Consider the following 6524-nt stretch of genomic DNA (forward strand, 5'->3'; position numbering starts at 1 on the left):
TTGCCTATTTTTGTGAATAATGCTCTGGGCTTTGTGATTGGGATAACATTGAATCTGTAAGTGGCTTTTGGTAGAATGGTTGTACAGAGTACAGAGGTCTCTCCATTTTCTAGTGTCTTCCTCAACCACTTCACAGGTTGAAGTTTTCACTGAAGACATCTTTCACATCCTTAGTAGTGTTTATACTAAAATTGTCATAGTCTTTGAGGCTACTGTTAAGTGTGAGTATGTACATGATCTCTGTCTCTGTGTATTTGCTGATGGTGTACAGAAAGGTGGACTGATTTTATTCATTGATTTTGTGCCCTGTCACTTTGCTGAAATCGTCGATTCTATTGTTCTTGGGTAGAAATCTGGGGGCCTGTATGTATCATATCATCTTTAAACTGAAATATTTTGACTTCTCATTTTTCCATTTGTATTCTTTATTTTTTGTTTTTTTTGTTTTGTTTTGTTTTGTTTTTTGTTTGTTTGTTTGTTTGTTTTTTTCTGAGACATGGTTTCTCTGTATAGCCCTGGCTGTCCTGGAACTCACTCTGCAGACCAGGCTGGCCTCAACTCAGAGATCCACCTGCCTCTGCCTCCCAAGTGCTGGGATTAAAGGCGTGTGCCACCACCGCCCGGCCCATTTGTATTCTTTTAGTTTCCTTCTCTTGGCCTCCAGTTCCAGTTAGTGCTGTGAGCACTACATTGAAAATGAGCAGGGACATCCCTGCCCTACAGCCGACTTTAATGGTATCACTTCAAGATTTTCCTCCATTTAAGATAATGTTGGATGTGGGTTTGTCATACATAGCCTTTATTAAGTTGAGGCATGTTTTCTCTAGTCCCATGCTCTAGGACTTTTATCATTAAGTCTTGTTGGGTTTGTCAAGAGCCTTTTCTGCAGCCATTGAGGTGATCAAGTTATTGTTGTCTTTCAGCCTATTTATATCAAAATGTCTGGTGATTCCCTGCATCAAAGACTTCTGAAATGGTGCTATAAAGATGTTTTGAGTAACACTGACAATATTTTAGAAGACATGTTTATATTTTAAGTACGTACTTTTTACATTAATATTTGGTGCTTCACTTGATTAGTGCCAGGTATATAGTAGAGTTTGCTCTCTATCACTACTTTGTGGTCACATAATATGATATACCTTTAGAAATGAAAGAGAAGTGAGAGCCCCCTAGTCATAGAATAGCCTCAGTAGGTGCTCTGTCTTGTCACCACTGATCTATTCTTTCCCTGTTACATGTTATCAATAATTATGGTGAAGTAGAAGACCTCCCCACCAGACTTTCATACATAATAGCACTAGTCACACAAGAGTACAGGCATGCTTCTGCATTTCTCAAGTGCATCACACCAAACTTTTCTGTTATCCTTACATTTCTAAGAAATCTCTTGGTTCTAAAATCAACACCACTGATGTTAACTTTATTTACATGTGACTGCTATTGCTGATATTCTGTGGTGCCCATTAAGGTACTCTTCAAACTTTAGAAGAAGATCACCCTTTGGGAATTTATTGAAATCATGGTTGATACAGCACTAAAAATTAAATAAGCCAAGAAGGTGTCCATTGTTTACATATAACCTGGTTTGACTCAGTTGGGACAATGGAGGTCTGAGGTTTGGAAGAAGCTGTCTGACAAGTGAAGCTAGGAAAGCTAGATGGAGCCTAATTAGTATAACACATTTCTTAATTGAAGAACTGTTAGCCAAAAAGAAAGCTATAGAGAAAAACATTAACAGTAGACAGGAATAGAAGGGTTACTGAAGACCAGTGCCTGTCTTGGGGACTGACCTGGCAGGATGAGTGGAGGAGGGTATCCCACTGCCTGCCCACAGGTCTAGAACCTCTCCCATGATAGGACCTCATGAAATGTCTCATCTGATGCTAGAACACTGACTGTTCACAGGCTCAGCCATTGCATTTTCATAGCCTTAATGAGAATTGTGACTGGCCTGTAAACCTGTGCACTATCTCCAAGATAGCATTTTTGGGGCCCTTAAGTAAATTGGTCAACTCCACAAATACCAAAAGTCGACTATGGTCACCTTGTTAAGGCAATATGCAGAGCTCATTCTGGGAAATATGCTGTATCTATGAAACACTGTTCTTTCATCTTCCTAAGGGCAATTTTCAAAAACCTGACAAATGCCACACCAGACACTCACATTGGGCTTTAGAAGTGATCTATTAAATGTATACCGTGCAAATCCTCTCAAGTTCATTTTTAAGCGAGTTGACGTGTTTGAGCAGCTTTGGATGCTGGTTTGCTAACTGAGAAGCCAGTGTCTGTGAGATAAACAGTAGAGGACTGGAACCTTCAGGAATAAGATTGCTGCTAAAGCACCTAGCTAAACCAGGGAAGATGAGGTTCAGCGTATGTCCTTGTCCTTCTGCTTTGTCCCTAGAGCAGCTCTGAGCATATGGGATTCCAGTGAGGTATATAATGGTGTGGTAGGACATCTGTGTCCGCATTGGTCGAACAGTTTAAGAGAATGCACCATATATTGCATCTTTAGACACTGAAGTTGTATTTCACCTACTAGTGAAGAAAGAAATCTGTCTAGTAACTTTCTTCCCAAGGAAATATTGCTTTTCAGCAATATTGTAATGAAGTACTGAGGTTGCAAATGGTGCCAGATATTTCCTGAATGGGTTTTGTCTTTAGTTAGACAACTAGAGTATGAATAAGAATAATTATACCTACTTATAATTCAGTATATACCATGTTATCAACAGAAAATATTAAATGTAAATATGTTTCCATTTCATAACAATAGTTTTCAACTCTGCTGATGGGACTGAGACTGGGAGAGGCTCTACAACAGACTCAGGATCAAGTCTGTGTCTGATGGCACTGATGACCTCAACCCTGTAATGACATCACCCAGGGACACTGTGGATGGCTGTATTTCTAAGGTTTGAAAATTGGCATGCTGCACATATAGTGCATGTTAAAATTAGCATACAATTACTATTTACTGAGTTATGTGATCGGAGCTGAACTAGGGACAGTAGATACATGATAATGTAGACTTCTTTCTGACAGATATTTATCACTCAGGGCCAACAACCTGTAGAGAAAATTATGATTTTGATACAGATATCATTTATTTTAACATTTTGTTACATCAATGTAATAAAGCAGTTACTAAGGTTACTGTAAATGGTGGTGCCTGGTGGAAGATACAGATGAAAACAAAATTTTCCTTCTTTCCATCAAACATTGAGTGATATTTATAAATTATCATGAAGGAACTAAAACATCAGAAGTCCCATTATGTAATATTAGTGTAGCATATTTAAGGATGCAGGCCTGAATGGTCCATTCTCTGAACCTTCATTAACTGGTTCCCGGGAACTTCTTGGCTCTCTTAAGAACAGTAAGTGAACAACAGCTGCTGCTCAGAGAAGAAACACATGGGGGATGCTCACACAGGACGGAATGGGAAAGTCCAAGAGGAGACAAGACATTAAGATGATGACAGAGTTTTTCTGAAATGTTCCTCTGAGGGCAATCTGTCAGTCCCGTGAAGTTCAGTGACAGCAACTCCTACAGGAAGACATGGAATCTTGCTTAGCTTACGAAGCTTTGATGCGTGATGGAAAGAAGGACTCAGGAGGCATCTTGTACAGCAATTAAAGTACAGAAGGATTTCAATGAAAGCTGGCTGATGGTCGGTTTTAAAGTACTTGGATGCTGTTTTAAATAGCTTTATAGACACTTACTTGTGTGAGGAAAGTGGTTTTGCTGAATTTTACTATTTTCCTAGCACTGGGCTAGGCAGGGAAATGTGCCTTGACCACAGCTGGTCATTTAGAGAGAAAATAAAAACAACAAACCCAAGACATATACAGTAGCGTCCACTGTCCCAGAGTTTTCTTTACATTGTGTGTTACCTACAGTCAAGCATGGCATAGAATTACTATTTATATTCATCTGACAATTCACTTTTAGAACAGTTGGTACTAAATTGTGTACACATGTGTACATGTATGTATGTGTTTGTGCGTGAGTGTGTGCGTGCATACACATACACACTCATGTTTCCATGGCATGAGGCCAGAAGTCAATGCTGGGTATCTTTTTTTTTAATTTAGATATTTTCTTTATTTACATGTCATATGATATCTCCTTTCCCAGTTTCCCCTCTGAAAAAAAAAAAAGAATAAAATAAAATAAAAGAAACCCTATTCCCTGCCCCCTCCCCTGCCCACCAACCCATCCTCTCCCGCTTCCTGGCCCTAGCATTCCCCTATACTAGGGCATAGAACCTTCACAGGACCAAGGGCCCCTCCTGCCCTTGATGACCGATTTGGCCATCCTCTGCTATACATATGCTGCTGGAGCCATGAGTCCCACCATGTGTACTCTTTGGTTGATGGTTTAGTCCCTGGGAGTTCTGAGGGTACTAGTTAGTTCATATTGTTGTTCGTCCTAAGGGGCTGCAAACCCCTCAGCTCCTTGGGTCCTTTCTCTAGCTCCTTCATTGGGAACCTTGTGCTCAGTCCAATGGATGGCTATGAGCCTCTACTTCTGTATTAGTCGGGTACTGTCATACCCTCTCAGGAGACAGCTATCTCAGGCTCCTGTCATCCAGCACTTGTTGGCATCCACAACAGTGTCTGGATTTAATGATTGAATATGAGAAGGATTCCCAGGTGGAGCAGTCTCTGGATTGTCCTTCCTTCAGTCTCTGCTCCATAGTTTGTCTCTGCAACTCCTTCCATGCATATTTTGTTCCCCCTTTTAAGAAGGAATGAAGTATCCACACTTTGATTTTCCTTCTTGAGTTTCTTGTGGTTTGTAGATTGTACTTTGTGTATTCTGATCTTCTGGGCTAATATCCACTTATCAGAGAGTGCATACCATGTGTGTTCTTTTGTGATTGGGTTACCTAACTCAGGATGATATGCTCCAGATCCATCCATTTCCCTAAGAATTTCATAAATTCATTGTTTTTAACAGCTGAGTAGTACTCCATTGTGTAGATGTACCACAATTTCTGTATCCGTTCCTCTGTTTAGGGACATCTGGGTTGTTTTTAGTTTATGGATATTAGAAATAAGGCTGCTATGAACATAGTGGAGCATGTGTTCTTATTACATGTTGGAGCATCTTCTGGGTATATGCCCAGGAGTGGTATAGCTGGGTCCTCAGGTAGTACTATGTCCAATTTCCAGAGGAACCGCCAAACTGATTTCCAGAGTGGTTGTGCCAGCTCGCAATCCCACCAGCAATGGAAGAGTGTCCCTTTTTCTGCACAACCTCTCCAGCATCTGCTGTCACCTGGGCATCTTTGTCTATTGCTCTCTATCTTAGCTTGTAAGATAGTGTCTCTGACTATATCTGGAGTTTGCCATTTAGCTAGACTGGCTGGTCAGCAAGCCCCAGGAATACTTCATCTCTGTCTCCAGTCTGGGATTACAGGAGCTCACTGCTTCACTTGGCTTTTCATATGCATGCTGGGGATTGAAACTCAAACTCTCATGCTTTCAAGGCAAGTTCTTTATCTACTAAGCTGTCTCTCTAACCCATATTTCATTTATTACAGTTTCTTCTCATTAGGTTTTTACTATGCCTGATTTATAGTTTACTTATCAAACTTTATCATAGGTATGTATGTATGTATGTATGTATGTATGTAAAGAAGAAAACACAGCATATAGAAAGGTCACATTAAGACTCATGGTTTCTGGCATCCACAGAGATTACAGCATAAGGAGAGATTTCTCATAAAAAAGAATGATAATTAGCATTAATTGCATTGTGTTGATATATCATAGTAGAAATCTAGAATAAAGAGATGATGTGAACTAAAAGAGCTGAGAATAAACTAATTTCTCAGTAGACATTTTCAGAGGAGCAATGAACAGATAGTAAAATGAATGATATTCTTCAGGATATGTTTGACTTATTCACTAAAGTTTGGCTCTAAACCTCTGTACTAGATACTGGTCCTCAAAAATGTTTGTTGAATATGTGAACAGATAAGTAAGGGAAATGAGGTGTTAACTGATTTCTGAAACTTGAACACGTTAACACAAATGCTAGTCATGAGAACTGATATGAACCAAGGATTGAACATATCATACACCAGCCTGAAAGGAAATGTGGCCTAGTGCCTCTCATTTCTGGAGCACTACACTGGGCAGGTGGTTACTTACAAATATCTCCCATATCCCTCTCACACTGCTTACATTCTCTTCAAAGCTCCCACATTTGGGGATCTTTTCTTTGAGTGCAGCTTTCTTCTCTCCAGGCCTGACTCACCTTACCCATCTCGATGTCCTCTATCCTGCCTTGTTTTATTTCATCCTAAAAATCAGCTTCTCTCAGTGCTGCTTCCTCAAGATCTTGACTCCATTTTTGTGTATCTCTGATGGCATTCTGGAAACAGTGGTCCTGATCCTGAGGCACACGTCTCTCTAGTTAATTCTATATGCACTTTGGTATACATAAGGAGCAAAACTACACCCCAAAAGAAGCAAGAAGGCAATCTTTCAACAAATCCACACAAACCT

The 6524-nt window shown here is 40.0% G+C and overlaps 1 protein-coding gene and 1 long non-coding RNA gene across 3 annotated transcripts in view; one reads left to right on the top strand and one right to left on the bottom strand.

The window, feature by feature from the left end:
* Reln (reelin) overlaps positions 1-6524 on the bottom strand; it is a 457134-nt gene that overhangs the window by 168033 nt on the left and 282577 nt on the right. The gene's annotated exons all lie outside the window — the stretch shown is intronic.
* LOC116097522 overlaps positions 2887-6524 on the top strand; it is a 34304-nt gene continuing 30666 nt past the window's right edge. Inside the window, exon 1 of the long non-coding RNA XR_004121453.1 lies at positions 2887-2918. This is a non-coding gene — a long non-coding RNA (uncharacterized LOC116097522). The remainder of the gene's footprint in view (positions 2919-6524) is intronic.

The sequence above is a fragment of the Mastomys coucha genome, unplaced genomic scaffold, assembly GCF_008632895.1.
Source record: "Mastomys coucha isolate ucsf_1 unplaced genomic scaffold, UCSF_Mcou_1 pScaffold19, whole genome shotgun sequence".
NCBI lineage: Eukaryota > Metazoa > Chordata > Mammalia > Rodentia > Muridae > Mastomys > Mastomys coucha.